This window comes from Caretta caretta, chromosome 3, assembly GCF_965140235.1.
Source record: "Caretta caretta isolate rCarCar2 chromosome 3, rCarCar1.hap1, whole genome shotgun sequence".
Lineage (NCBI taxonomy): Eukaryota > Metazoa > Chordata > Testudines > Cheloniidae > Caretta > Caretta caretta.
Genome location: NC_134208.1, coordinates 2,957,118 through 2,973,328, shown reverse-complemented (window position 1 = coordinate 2,973,328; position 16,211 = coordinate 2,957,118). Strand labels below are relative to the sequence as shown.

Below are 16,211 nucleotides of genomic sequence, written 5' to 3'. Positions count from 1 at the left end.
AGGAACACTTTGGAACAGAACACACAGTGTGTCCCTCCTTTTTAAATTATTTTTCAGTGTGTTTGCAGCAAATGGTTGTTTTTTTTAATGTCCTAGTTTTAGTCCTCATATCAGCCAATAGTGCTGCTCAATATCTTTCCAGAGAAACACATCCTGTAAGAAAACCAACATGTTCTTAAATCGTAGTGAGGTTAGTAATGTGTGATGTAACTTCTGTAGAAAATTTGATATTTTTTTGACTCCATACTGTAGCAGCAAAAATGTTAGGTAATTTATGCACAGCAGAACAAAGTGTGACAACATTCTCTAGAATAATTTTGTTTATTGCACGGTACAATTGGTGTGAGTGGTGCGTTACAGCTTTGCAGTTTACAGACGGCTGTTGCCTATATATGCAAATATTGGGGAAACTGTATATTAAATGTGACAAAGCTCTGTCCTTGCTTCTGTGGGTCCCGCGTTTCCTGGCAGATTTCACTAGCCTCAGAGGCTCACTGACCCTCCACGTAACCCTTCTCTCTCTAGAGACAAGGGTCACAGTCTACTGAGCCATTTTCATCATAAGCCAGTAAGGGAGGTGAGGAGAAGTTATCCTTCCTTGCACAGTCTCTGTTGTCTCTCAGTCTCAGTGATTAATCAGGGGGCAAAGGGCGGGGGGGGGGGGGAGCCTGGGCCCACCCTCTACTTCAGGCTCCAGCCCAGGGACCCTAATAGTATCAGCCATGGTAGCTGACCTTTTAGAAACAGGACATGTACAATTCCCTGGGCTGCTTCCCCCACAGCCCTCACTTTCTCAGGCTCCACTTCACCCTTACCTCAGGGCCTCTTTGCTTGTGCCTGATATGGTGTGTACTACTCACTCTCCAACAGCGCAACTTCCTCCTGCAGCTCCTGACATGTGTGCCTACCTGACTGCCTGGGAGGCTTTTAACTAGTTTCAGCCAGCCCCTGATTGGCTTCAGGTGTCCCAATCAACCTAGCCTTCTCCCTGCCTTCTGGAGAGTTCTTAATTGGCCCCAGGTGTCTTAATTGACCTGGAGCAGCTTCCATTTCACTTATCCTGGTACCAGGGATTTGTTTAGCCTGGAGCTAATATATCTATCTCCCACTACTTTTCTATAGCCATCTGGCCTTGCCCTGTCACATAAAATAGTGACTTTTAGTCCTGCAAATTCATGTATTGCTAGTATATTACATGTATCATGGTCATGCTATTTAATATGAAGAGTTAACTTTATTAACATTTAATTTTTTCATATTCTCAGTTTTCTGGCCCTTTACTCGAGCAAGTAGTGCCATTAAGCTGGTGGAGGGATCAAGCACCTTGTTTGAAAGTAGAATGTGTCCCACTTAATTTCAGCGAGATCTCTCACTATTTCCTTACAAATGTCAGTACTGTACCAGCAACTAGTCTCTGAAAGGGTCTTATACAAATGCTAGTGAAGTCCGTATTGAGGTTCCTTTACATTTTTCTATTCTGTTATGTTAAATGAGCAGCTTCATTCTATTTCCAGAAGGAGAAAAGAATCTAAAGGAAGAGACATCAATATTCTAAAACAGTGGTTCTCAACCTATTTATCATTATGGGCCCTATATGCATCCTCTGTGTTATGTGGGCCACATCCATAGAATACATATACAACCCTGTATGTCCCTGAGGATGTCACGTAAGAATGGTCTGACCCAGTAGGGCCAAAGGTCCATCTAGCCCAGCATCCTGTCTTCTGACAGTGGCCAGTGCCAGGTGCCCCAGAGGGAATGAACAGAACAGGGAATCGTCAAGTGATCCATCCCCTGTCGCTCATTCCCAGCTTCTGGCAAACAAAGGCTAGGGACAGCATTCCTGCCCATCCTGGCTAATAGCCATTAATGGATGTATCCTCCATGAACGTATCTAGTTCTTTTTTGAACCCTGTTATAATCTTGGCCTTCACAACATCCTCTGGCAAGGAGTTCCACAAATTGACTCTGCATTGTATGAAGAAATACTTCCTTTTATTTGTTTTAAACCTGCTCCCTATTAATTTCATTTGGTGACCCCTAGTTTTTGTGTTATGATAAGGAAGTGTTTACTACTCCTCTACACCAGTCATGATTTTATAGACCTCAATCATATCTTCCCTTAACCATCTCTTTTCCAAGCTGAAAAGTCCCAGTCTTATTAATCGCTTCTCATACGGCAGCCGTTCCATACCCCCAGTCATTTTTGTTGCCCTTTTCTGAACCTTTTCCAATTCTAATATCTTTTTTGAGATGGGGTGACCATGGGCCACAGCTATGTGCTGATTGAGCTGCAAGTGGGCCGTGGGTTGAGAACCATTACTCTAGAAGTGCTCATTTGGCCTTTTTTATCTTCTTTGTTTTTTTTGTCTCTGCAGTTTTTATGTCTTCAAGGTCTTAGCCCCAGTTTATCCACAAAGTACACACTGGGACCTAATTCATCCTTTTCCTTCATGAATATAAACTCATGTTTGAGATATGAGGGTCATACTACCTTGCATGCCTTTGTGCCACACCTTTTGGAAGAACTAGACCTATGTCTCTGGTATTTTTCCACCACTGCTTGCTTCTTAAATGATTGGTCTGCTTTCTTAAACATGTATAGTCTTTTTTCAAGATGACTTTTTTTTTTAAATCACATGATCTCTGTATTATGGGGTGGGGGTGGCTGGTGTATTGAAGACATAGCTTGTTCAGTGGCTTTCCCATTGTAGGCCAAGCATTCAGCAGGATTTCAAAAAAGAAATGGTCACTTTTACGTGGATATCTGTACCTTCTCATTACATTAGTGAGGATTTAGGAAGGGAGAAAAACTTTCCTCTATAGAGCATAAACCAGTTCCTGACTGTGTTGATTAGGAAGAAACTTTTTATGGTAATATTATTCTACAGTTGCCCACTTCAAGATTTCTTGTACCTTCCTTTGAAGTATCTGACACTGGAGCTATCAAGTGACATGATTCTAGATCAGGGGACGGCAACCTTTCAGGAGTGGTGTGCCGAGTCTTCATGTATTCACTTTAAGGTTTCAAGTGCTGGTAATACATTTTAATGTGTTTTAGCATGTCAGTCTCTCTAAGTCTGTATATTATATAACTAAACTATTGTTGTACTGTAAAATAAACAAGGTTTTCAAAATGTTTAAGAAGCTTCATTTAAAATTAAATTAAAATGTTGATCTTATGCCGCCAGCCTGCTCAGCCTGCTGCTGGTGTGGGGTTCTGTTCCGCTAACCTGGCAGTGGGCTGAGCGGGGCCTGTGGCCGGGACCCCGGCTGGCACGGGGCCTGCAGCCAGAACCCCAGACTGGCAGTGGGCTGAGCGGCTCAGCCCGCTGCCGCTCAGGGGTTCCATCCGCTGGCCCCTGCCAGCCAGGATCCCGGCTGCCGGACCCGCTCAGCTTGCTGCCAGTCTGGGGTTCCGGCCCTACCCACACACAGTGGGTACCTACCTTCTCCCTGGTTCTGGCCATTCTCTTCCTCTCTCTCTCCACTGAGCTGAGGGTGGGAGTGCACTGATCACAGGGCTGGGGGTAAAGGAGCAGGCTGGGGGATGGGGTGTAGGGTCTGGCCAGGAGCTAGAATGAGGGAGAGGGCGAGGGCTCAGGGTTGGGGCAGGAGGTTTGGGTGTAGAGCGCTTACCTGGGCAGCTCCCATTTGGCGGGAGGGGTGCAGGTGGGAATGTGGGGGGGAGGAGGTGCAGGAGCTCCCGTTTGGTGCTCAGGGTGGGGGTGGGGATGTGGGGGGATGCAAGAGTCAGGGCTGGCTTCATGGGGGGCGTGAAGGAGTCAAGCAGAGGGTTGGGTGTGTGAGGGGGGGTACAGGGCTCAGGGCAGGGGCCTTGGGGGTGTGCGGGGCTCAGAGCAGAGGGCTAGGTGTGTGTGTGGGGGGGGGAGGGTCAGGGCAGGGGGCTGAGGGGATATGCCCCACTTCCCCAAGGCCCTGCCTCCGCTTCTTCTCTACCTCCGCTGGGAGCAGTGAGCATGCTGACTTCGCTCTTCCCCCACTCCCTCTCTTGCAAGGGCTGGTGAGGCGGGAGGGACAAAGAGGAGGCGCAGGAACCCAGCACCCTGTGGGAAGAGGCAGGGGAACCAGCAGGACCAAGCTTTTGCCCTTTGCCCCCGTGGGAGGGGGCGGGGAGCAGAGAAGAGCGGGCCGGGCTGGATTTTTAATGGCACACTGCTGCCTGCCGGGACCCCGGTAGGCAGCAGTGTGCCATTAAAAATGGGCTTACATGCTGTCTTTGGCATGCATGCCATAGGTTGCCGACCCCTGTTCTAGGTGGATTGTTGCTCTGATCCAGCATAGCAGTTTGTTTAAATAGGTTATAGGCTAAGGTCCTAATCCTACATACATGTATGGCTGTGCTTAACTTTGTGTGTGTGTTGAGTCGGCATCAGTTGCTTAAGTGAGAGGGAAAGAAAAAGGGAAAGATGCAGATTAACGGTCTACAATAGGAAGCAAACAAGACATTACTGGTTGAGTCTCAAACTTTATCCCACTTGTGCATATGAAATTAACATAATATAGGAATTAGGTATGGCTTAAATTCTGTTGCTGTTCTACTTCAATGCAGACAGGGAAAAACTCACCCTGATTTTGAAAGAAACTGTATCGGCTGTCTTAGGTGCGTGAGGAGGGGGAAATGAAAAGTTGAACATGTGGGAGTCCTGACTACCTAGTTTTATATATATTGTGACAAAGTTCCTCCTCTGCCTTGGTGGGTCCTGTGCTTTTCAGCAGATTTGCTCACCTCAGAGGTTCACAGCAGCCCTCAGTTTGGCCGCTTCTGTTAGAGGCTCAAACCTGCCATTCAGTCAGCTAACTTCATCATTGGCCAGCATGAGGGAAATGGCAAACAATCTCCACAGTCTCTGTTGTCCCACCTAGTGGGCTGGGGACAGGCCAGATCCCTTTCCAAATTAGACCTTCCCTTCTGGTGTTGCTCACGGACCAGGTCAACTCCTCTTGTTGGGGTGATGGGACATCCCGGGACCACCCTCTACACCGGGTTCCAGCCCAGGGCCCTGTGGATGGCAGCTGTCTACATCTCCTCCTTTTATCAGCTGCATGACAGCTACAGCTACAACTCTCTGGGCTACTTCCCCATGGCCTTCCCCCCAGCATCTTCTTTATCCTCACCACAGGATCTTCCTCCTGAAGCCTGATCACACTTGTACTCCTCAGTCCTCCAGCAGCATGCCTTCTCACTCCCTGCTCCTTGCATGCCCCCCACTAACTGATGGGAGGTCCTTTTTAAACCAGGTGTCCTGATTAGTCTGTCTGCCATAATTGATTCTAGTATGGTCTTAATTGGCTCCAGGTGTCTCGATTAGCTTGCCTGTCTTTATTGGTTCTAGCAGGTTCCTGGTTGCTCTGGTGCAGCCCCTGCTCTGGTCACTCAGGGAACAGAAAACTATTCATCCAGTGGCCAGTATATTTGCCTTCGAGACTCCTGTACCCCACTGGTCTGGGTCTGTCACAATATATTTATGTTCTCACTTTGTGTCTTGATTGCTGGGGAGACCAAAGCCCATACTTCAGCATTAAGCTTGGAGTACTCCAGTTCGTCTGTTTAGTTCAGCCTTGAAATTTCCACAGATGTCTCCGCTTTCTTTTGCACTACCACAATGCATGAAATGTCCTCCTTGAACTAATTTGTAAGGTCATTTACCACCACCTTGAAGGCCTCACAGTAGAAATGGATTTTGAGGTTTTTTTAAAGAGAAATCCTCTAATGTTGGTTAGGTGGTTAGAGGGTTTTTGTTTTGTTTTTTGTTTTAAACTTCAGAACCATCAAATTCTGAATATTATTAGATTGTGTACCTGTTAACTTATTTTCATCCCCAATCACACATGCAGTCTTTTCTCTCCTATTATTTTTTTACTTGCTTGGTCTTTTTTTTCTTCAGATTAGTTTGCAGTATCCTCGTGGGGACCGGTCTCCAAGTATGTGTGTAGAGCACCTAATACAATGGGGCCCTTATTACCTGGGGATTACTGCAGAACATCTGTGTTTTGAGAATGTATTAACTGTATCGTGCGTGTCTGCAGCTGTTTGTTCAAGGAGTTTACAAGTCCAGCTGGTGAAGTTGGAGCTTGCAAATGCTGCTAACCCATAGCTCAGTTTCAAAGTTTACAATTTCAGCAAGTCTAACTTTACGTTTCTTTCTTAGTGGAAAATGTACTGGAAACGAAACGTAAAGAATGCATTAACGGAGTGTTAAAACTGCACTGTTTAAAAATCACTACAGTAAGGAAATATGTTTCTACACTGAAAAGCGACCCTGTTACAAGGGCATTTTGAATGCCCACGTCTGCCACTATTTCCTTGTCCCATTGTTCTGGTTTACAAGTAAAACGATTAATCAGCGTTCTTCTGCTTTTGCTGAGGGAAATGTTGAATTGGTTAAAAGACAGGACTTACTTAAATTTTATCCCAACACATTTTTATTCTAAAATCCTCTTTCTATAGTTAATATAGTCTGAGAACAAAACCATAAACTCTTTGAAACACTGACATCCCAAAGCAGAGAGCTGCTGGCTGGCAAGCAGACTTCATTTCACACAAGCAATAGTGTATACAACAATAGTATTACTGAATGCATAGTTTGGCTTACAGAATCTTACCTACTGGTGGTGATCCACAAGAAGAGAGGAACACTCTGATATTGGGATGAGTTTTCATGATTGGCAGGTAAAGAAACTTTACCTTACGAAATAGCACTTACAATATTGGGTGTTTCACCGACCGGAAAGCGTGCCCTTTAAGGCAGTCAGAGTGCAGCACGTCACTAAATGTCCAAAGAAAACTAATTCTGCATCAGACCTTAGATACAAACAGAAATATACTAATTGTAATAGAATATTCTCCAGGGTCAGTATCTCTTGCCTTGGAAAGAAATGTTTTGCTATTCATAAATGCATTGGCATTGATATGATGATGTAGCCATGTAGGTCCCAGAATATTAGAGAAACAAGGTGGGTGAGGTAATATCTTTTATTGGACCAACTTCTGTTGGCGAAAGAGACAAACTTTCAAGCTACACAGACCTAAAGAGGAGCTCTGAGTTTCTTTCACCAGAAGTTGGTCCAATAAAAGATATTACATCCCCTACCTTGGCATTAGTATAGCAGCAGGAGGCTACTTTCCTGTGACAATGGCTGTATTTCACTGTCGTTATCTTATAATTTTAAAATGCATTTTAAAATTCGTTAGTAATACTTGAAATCTGCAAAGAATTATGCCAGATGTTGGGTCTGATCATGAGTACTAGTTAATGGAGTTATAGCTTCTATCTAGCTCAGGTACTTATATGTTATATGTCTCCCACAGTATTCTTGTCAGCAAGTTAAGGAAGTATGGGCTGGATGAATGCACTACAAGGTGGGTAGAAAGCTGGCTAGATTGTCGGGCTCAACGGGTAGTGATCAATGGCTCCATATCTAGTTGGCAGCCGGTATCAAGTGGAGTACCCCAAGGGTCGGTCCTGGGGCCGGTTTTGTTCAATACCTTCATAAATGATCTGGAGGATGGTGTGGATTGCACTCTCAGCAAATTTGCGGATGATACTAAACTGGGAGGAGTGGTAGATACGCTGGAGGGGAGGGATAGGATACAGAAAGACCTAGACAAATTGGAGGATTGGGCCAAAAGAAATCTGATGAGGTTCAATAAGGATAAGTGCAGGGTCCTGCACTTAGGACGGAAGAACCCAATGCACAGCTACAGACTAGGGACCGAATGGCTAGGCAGCAGTTCTGCGGAAAAGGACCTAGGGGTGACCGTGGACGAGAAGCTGGATATGAGTCAGCAGTGTGCCCTTGTTGCCAAGAAGGCCAATGGCATTTTGGGATGTATAAGTAGGGGCATAGCGAGCAGATCGAGGGACGTGATCGTTCCCCTCTATTCGACATTGGTGAGGCCTCATCTGGAGTCCTGTGTCCAGTTTTGGGCCCCACACTTCAAGAAGGATGTGGATAAATTGGAGAGAGTCCAGCGAAGGGCAACAAAAATGATTAGGGGACTGGAACACATGAGTTATGAGGAGAGGCTGAGGGAGCTGGGATTGTTTAGCCTGCAGAAGAGAAGAATGAGGGGGGATTTGATAGCTGCTTTCAACTACCTGAAAGGGGGTTCCAAAGAGGATGGCTCTAGACTGTTCTCAATGGTAGCAGATGACAGAACGAGGAGTAATGGTCTCAAGTTGCAGTGGGGGAGGTTTAGATTGGATATTAGGAAAAACTTTTTCACTAAGAGGGTGGTGAAACACTGGAATGCGTTACCTAGGGAGGTGGTAGAATCTCCTTCCTTAGAGGTTTTTAAGGTCAGGCTTGACAAAGGCCTGGCTGGGATGATTTAACTGGGAATTGGTCCTGCTTTGAGCAGGGGGTTGGACTAGATGACCGTCTGGGGTCCCTTCCAACCCTGATATTCTATGGTTCCCATTACTGAGTGTTTGTAATGTATTTCTTCTCATGACGTCCTTGTGAGGTAGGGAAGTGCTATTATCACCATTTTGCAAATGAGGAGCTGAGGTACAAAGGCTAAAATGACAAAAGAAGTCTATGGTGGAGCAAGGAATTGACCCCTGGTCCCTTGAGTCTCAAGTTAGTGCCCAAACCACTGGAACATCATTCCCCTCACTTAGCTCTCTCGGTCTGTACCGATCTACAAACATAAAAGATACTTAATTTCTTTTTAATAGATGGAAATACTAGTCCTCCTTCCTGATTCTTATGGGAAATGCAGTTTTGTGTCCAGTGATCTCTTGTATGGCTTAGTTGTGGTGTTGGTTGGTTTTTTTTAATACATACAAGCAAAGCTTATCTGGTATGGGTCACAGATCTCCTAAATGCTAATACCGTATTTTTCTGTCATAATCAATTTTAATGTGAAATATTCTGTCTGCCAGTACTTCTTACTTTTTTTGCGGGGGGAGGGGAAGGGACTGTTGCTCAGGATAACTTTTGTAGGCAAAAACTTAGTGTTCTTCATTCAGTAACATGACTTCCTTTTTAAATACAGAGAGAACTTTAACAAACTAGGTTTTGCTTCTTTGTTTGTTGTTTTTTTGTCCTTAATCTCTCTCTGTCCATTACTGGAAGAGTTTCATGTGGGCCTGCTTTCAGAGTAGCAGCCGTGTTAGTCTGTATCTGCAAAAAGAACAGAAGTCCTTGTGGCACCTTAGAGACTAACACATTTATTTGAGCATAAGCTTTCATGGGCTACAGCCGACTTCATCAGATGCATAGAATGGAACATAGAGTAAGAAGATACATAGAACATGAAAAGGTGGAAGTTGCCATACCAACTCTAGAGGCTAATTAATTAAGATGAGCTATTATCAGCAGGGAAAAAAAAACTTTTGTAGTGATGATCAAGCTGGTCTATTTAGACAGTTGACCAGAAGGTGAGGATACTTAACATGGGGAAATAGATTCAATCTGTGTAATGACCCAGCCACTCCCAGTCTCTATTCAAACCCAAGTTAATGGGATCTAGTTTGCAAATTCATTCCAGTTCAGCAGTTTTTTGTTGGAGTCTGTTTTTGAAGATTTTTTCTGTTGCAAAATTGACACCTTAAGTCTGTTACTGAGTGATCAGAGAGGTTGAAGTGTTCTCCTACTGGTTTTTGAATGTTATGATTCTTGACGTCTGATTTGTGTCCATTTATTCTTTTACGTAGCGACGGTCCGGTTTGGCCAATGTACATAGCAGAGGGGCATTGCTGGCACATGATGGCATATATCACATTGGTAGGTGTGCAGGTGAATAAGCCCCTGATGGAATGGCTGATGTGATTAAGTCCTATGATGGTGTCACTGCTGGCACTTACATTCTTAATGAGAAAAAAAAAATGACAGGCTTAAGAATACATGGGGTGAAATCCTGGATCTTTTGAAGGCAATGAGTCTTGCCGGAGAATTCAATAACTGCAGAGTTAGGCTCCTCATTACCTACTTTCCTCATGAAATGGTGGGTTCAATGTAATGTCTCACTAGAGAATTGTTTACGTCAGGTAAGCTTTCTCTAAAGTGAGAGTTGAAGGCCCCATCCGGTATATTTTTTTTAAATTGAACATCCTTAATGCCATAGTTGTGTCCAGTATCATGAACATAATGTTTAACGAAAAACACATACTTTGGAACTCAAATATTTAAGGTCTATCTTGACCGCACAGAGCATCCAATTTGAAGTAAATGCTGCTACTTCTCCATTGTGCTTTCAATACATAGAAAGAAAGACATTCTAGAGTCTGTGCTTAGAATTCACTTTCTTTTGCGAGTGCGAGGACCCTAAAGTGGTGGTCTGCTCAGAACATTGACACTTTACAAATAATAATAGTAGTTATTTTTATTGTTGGGTTGCATATTTGTGCTTCTGACACTATAAAACTTGGATTTTAGACAAAATTTAAGTTCTAGGCCTGCAAATTTAATCTGGGATTTAAATATGCCTGTGTTCTTTGTAATTTAATGCATAATCACTAATAAAAATTGTGTCCAAATTCTTCCCTTTTCATAGCTGTCGTCTTCAGTGGGGTCTTACTAATGCATTAGTCACCCTAGATTCTATCCTGCTCCCTGGTAGCTGTGCTAGTTCTTTTGGGCTACTGATAGTAAAAAGGAGTGAAGTGCCTTATTTCTGTTGCTAACGTGTGTGGATCGAACTGAATAAATAAGATGCCTTGATTCTTGATGTGGTGTTTTAATTTTATTTTTTACTATAACTAAATGTTTAACCGTTGCTTTAACAGAGTGCTTTCTTTGGTTTTCCCACTTCTGCTTCCTGTCTGGGGAAATCTGAACTGGCCTAAAGACGGGAATAAACATTACTTCTTCTGGATTACACAATTATTGTTCAAAAGCAAAGTTCTGCTGAACTGCATCTGCAATGTCTCACGTAATCTGTCATCACTTGAGAGCAAGGAAAGAGCCATTCAGCTTCTCCATGCCCCCTCCCCGCTCTCCATGGTTTCTGGCACGTTTTCCAAAATCTTTGTCTGTGGGTGTTGTGGCTGCTGGGAAACTGCAGTAGGTTAGTGTTCTTGGCAGTTATGGCTCATGCAAGCTGAGTAACTGTCATACAAACCAAACTAGAAAGGATTTTTAAATCCATTTCACAGTGTTCAATGTGTTGACTTCAGCGTAGCCGCAGGGAAAGGACACGTCACATGTCCAGTTTTGGAGATGCTTCCGTTGGGTTGTACTGGCCGTCCTGTGAAGTTAAATATGCATGTGTTTGTAAATTTGAAGGCATTCTAAAGAAAGCTGACCCTTTAAGGAGACTTGCAGAGATGAACTTCAGAAAGGTGGCTCAAGGTTACTGAAGTCAAGTGGCACAATTCTTTAAAGGCACATATGTGTTACGGTTTGAGGAGCGAACTGTCTTTGGCCTTTCTCTCTCCATGCGTGCACTTTCCAAGTGACACACCTACATCTGCACTTCTCTCAGAGTGAAATACTGCAGTTCACCTCACTGTCGACTGAAACACCAGGATACATCACCTGCTGCCCACCAGCTGTATTACCTCATGAGGCTTGACTGGGTTTGGAAATGCTATAAACTTCTTTCCAGGAACTGGTGGCCAGTATGAAAACCAGAGAATGGTTTATTTATCCATAGGAACACCAGAGAGCAAAGGGTTAAAAATAACAAAAACCTAAACAGGCATTGTCTTTGGAATGCTAACCATAGCATTTGCCTCATCCAGGTTGGGAGGCCCAGTTCATCCTTGGTACCCCATTCTCCTGGGGACTGAGTTGCAGCCTGCTTTCCTGCAGACCCTCTGTCTCCTTGTCTCTTCTAATGCACAACTTTTAAGGGACTGACATCTGTATTATGTAGACAAGGTTGGTGAGGTAATATCTTTTATTGGACCAACTTCTTTTGGGTGAGAGACAAGCTTTTGAGCTTCAGAAGAGCTCTGTATAAGCTCAAAAGTGTCTCTCGCCAACAGAATTTGTCCAGTAAAAGATATTATCTCACGCACCTTGTGTTGCTAATATCCTGGGACCAACATGTTATACCACAACACTGCATACCTGTATTGCGTCCGGGATTTGTGATTGGGGTTAACAACACACAGTGTGCATTGCTGCAATCTGACAGAGCCCCCTGTGACTCAGCTAACACTTAGTGTGTTCCATGTGGCAGTCACCACTGAGAATCAACTGGACACTCATACAATATTCATAGAAATAATGTAGTTCCCACTTTACAATGTGTATTTTTGATTTGAAGATTAAATGTGCTGCTTGAAATGCTGACTCGTCTTGGTTTCATAGTGTGGAAGAGCGTGGTGACGATTGCAGAAGTGGCAGTGTTAATATGTGAGTAGTATGAACTTTGCTTTGTCCTGGGTGTCTCCTCCCTCACTGCATTTGCAATGTGAGCTTGTAGAGATGCTGTCTGTATTGGGTGAATCAAAATTTATTCTGTCTTCCAGATAAAATGTACTTGCATCTCAAAGGTCAGGACTCCCATTCTGCTAGCATGACCCCCCTCACCCATCCAGAAAAACCCTTGCTGTCTGTAGCATTTCTGCAACAATCTACAGGACCTGAGGGTTTGCTGTGACCTGAGTGCCTTGGCTGGAGTTAATTCAATTTGTTTGTGTGGCTTTTCTGAAGTTAGAACTGGCATGATCAATGAGCCAGCACTTGTTCCCTGATATTAAGTCATATACAAATTACAATGCCATTTAAAAAAGATCTGTTCTAAGAAACAGATGCATAGAAAAGCATTGAAACATGTAGACACAGGCTACAAAAAGCATTCCTAATATAGGTTGTGACCTTTTATTATTGTGCTACATATGGTATGGTGCACAGATCAGTCTCCTATGCTAGGCATTGTATAAACACACAGTAAGACAGTCCCTTCTGTGAAGAGTGTATGCTCTTCTTCAGTTCTAAAGGTTAGACTGGGAGCTGTAGGTCTTATGAGAGGCTATCTCTGTCCATTGTCTGAGCTCCTAAAAAATTCCTCCTAATATGCGTGGGGGAACTTCAAAGGGAGTTGGCTCCTGTTACCCAAATTACCAAATTTAGTTTCTAAGGGGATTTTTCTTCAGATTGTGCATTCAATCTCTTGCTACTTATCTTAGGTGCTTTATCTTTTTTCAAAGACTATCCACTAGATAAACTTACCTGCTTGGGAAATGACCTCTCCAAAATAGAGAGGTTTATTCCTTCGTGGAAATGTTGGAGCCTTTCTGTTTCCTGGATGGTTTGTTCATCATATTGTCATATGGTTTTCAGGCTGCTGATAATGTCCAGAACAAAAAAAAAATCATAACTTAGGAGATCACGTTTTTTATAGCTGTAAAACTGATATAGTTCTTGAGAGATTGTCCTAAACAAAATTTTAAGGGGCTTTTCCTTATATGAATTAAAAAATGAAAAAGCCAGCAGCCTAGTACTTGTCAACGAACTTATAATAAAGGGTTTACATACTGTGTTGCATCCTAGTCCTGAATGCTGCAACAAACAGAAATTTTGTGGCATGGAAGGACATTTCAGTGCAGAGGGTTTTTTAGTGAAGTACATTTTGAATATTTGTTTTAGCATTTGATGTTATAACAAGTGTTAAAATGAGCAGTTCATATTACAGTTCAGTAAAAGCCTTCTGTTAGAATTAATTTCAAGCTGTCATAACTTCTAGTTTGCTGCAGAAATTAGAATGAGTTGCTATTACCTTTAGGTTGAGGGTACAGCAGAATATACAGCTCTACCACTCTTTCCCTTGACTACTGAAGGGGATAAGGGTTTTTACCGTTTTCTTCCTCCTAGGAGAAAAAAATCTTCAGGTCACCAGCGGGGAGCAGAGCTACATGGATCTTCCCTTGAATCAGTGGTGGCTTCATCCATGCTCTGCCTGCTTAAATTGGGCATTTCCCTAAAATCAGACTGTGCTTCAGTTGGAAGAGAGACTGACGAGGCCACCTCTCTGTTCCTCAGGGATGTTTCCACCATAGACAGCAGCAGAGCAGCCTTATGGGCACCTCCTCTTACTTGCTAAGCATTATTGTTTGGATTCTACTGCCAAGAGGCAATGCTGTTCTGGGCTCTCCATACTCTGGAATTCACAGAATCCTAGAAATGTAGTAGGACACTCTACACCTCAGGGGACCGCCCTGTGACCCCCGTGGTCATCATTTGTATATAATTGTGATATTGCATACAACGCCTGCCTTGTAAAAATGTTCCCTCTAATTTTTTCCATCCATGTGCGGAATACATTTTGTTATGTGCACTGAGGTATGTGCAGATGTTTGCCACCAGTACAAACCTAGATATAATAAATATTTTTAAAAAGTTACCATAGGGATAATTACTCTAGCCAGGACAGGTTAGGCATTTTAGAACTCACTACACAAAGAATTACATTTAAGAGAAATAAAAATTATGAAATGCATCAACCAGTCAAAACACTAAAATAGCACACTTTGAAAGAATAAAATTACAGAGAATATATGTGCATTGCAGGAAGTGCCAAGAAGTAACAACAATAATAATACAAGTGTGTATTGGGAGATGAGTGTGAAAGTGTGTGTGTGTGTGCTGGCTGCTGTGGAAACTTGAGAGATGCTGTGTGCTGTCTCTTTAAGGCACTCACTGAAAACTCTTCTTCTCCTGAGCCCCCGGTCTGCAGGGATGGGGTACATAGGTAGGGGAAAGGTGGGGAGAGACAGTGTATGTGTGAGGAGAGAGTGATTGTGTGAGCTGGCTGCTGGGGAAGTCTCTGAGAGGCCATGCGCTGTCTCTTTAAGGTACTCACTCACCTCCTGGAAGGCTCTTTCAGACCGCAGCAGCTCTCTCCTGCTCCAAGTCCTGAGCCCTGTCCCTTCTCCCCTGCTCTGTGGAGATGAGGTACAGAATATCAGGGTTGGAAGGGACCTCTGGAGGTCATCTAGTCCAACCCCCTGCTCAAAGCAGGACCAATCCCAATTTTTGCCCCAGATCCCTAAATGACTCCCTCAAGGATTGAACTCACAACCCTGGGTTTAGCAGGCCAATGCTCAAACCACTGAGCTATCCCTCCCCCCCCAGGTACAGGGGCAGGGGGACACCCTAACATCAGCATTCCTGGCCCCTGCCCTGCCCCGCACAGCCAACAGGAGGGTTCCGGGAGCACCTGTAGGAGCAACATGGCTGCAAGGGGGGGGAGGGGGCGCACCTGAACGCATGCTGCTGCTTATCAAGTGTTGAATCACTTGAATCACTCCTGGGCGGCAGCCTGACCGCACAGCTTAGGGAGAACACCGCTTGTAAGATATCATGGGAAAAGTTATGGTCTGCTGAAACCCACTGTTCCATCTAAGTATGTATATCATTAATGCATATGAAGTTATGAGAATTGTGTTGTATGATTGTCACTAAAATACGCTGTCGGTTTGGAAAGCACCTAGATACTAGCTCCCCAAAGAAAATAGCCAGGGGATAACCAACCCCCAGACAGGTATCAACAGCCGTTGTCCAGCAAGGGAGCTACAATGCAATGACTCACCTGTTTGGCGGTTCAATACAAGACAGGACACGGCTTTAGGCAAACAAGCAGGCTGGTCTGCTGACGGGATCTCCCCTGTCAGCTTTTCCAGCTCTTTTATTTCTCTCCCCCCTGCGCATTACATACTCCGACCGCAAAAGGCATCAACAAAGGAAATAATATGACTTTGATTAATATTCTTATTTACCAGCCTCTATCTACTACAATCTTTCTTCTCAGGCCTTGAGCCTAGGCCAAGGAAGCTTCCCACGGTTGATGTCCTTATTTTGACTTCCCAATGGTCCATGTTCCCATGGTCCATGTCCTTGGACAGAGCAGAGCAATGTGTGCATCACTCCTACACAACAGTCAGGGTGAGCCCTGATGGTTTCCAGGTGCATGAACGCTACATGAACCCTTCACACCTGCATGAGGCCACACCACGGGAATTGCTCAACCTTGCCTGGTGACTCAGCAATGCCCCCCAGACATGCCTGGACTTGTGCTCCCCAAGCACATGGACTGAGGGTATAAAACAGAAAACAGTAGCCCCATGCTTGGCCTTTTCTCCCTCCCCCACCTATGCTGCAAGCAACAAGGACACTCAGAAGACTGAAGACTCCAACAGAGGAGACTGGCCCAGGTTTCAAGGGTGAAACCTATGTACTATGAACTGCAATATCCAGTGGGGTGAAAAAAAATGCTTAATCTCGATGTTGCC

General features: G+C 44.1%; 1 protein-coding gene across 3 annotated transcripts in view; it reads left to right on the top strand.

The window, feature by feature from the left end:
* Positions 1-16,211, top strand: part of ASXL2 (ASXL transcriptional regulator 2) — a 246,614-nt gene that overhangs the window by 10,858 nt on the left and 219,545 nt on the right. The window lies entirely within an intron of this gene.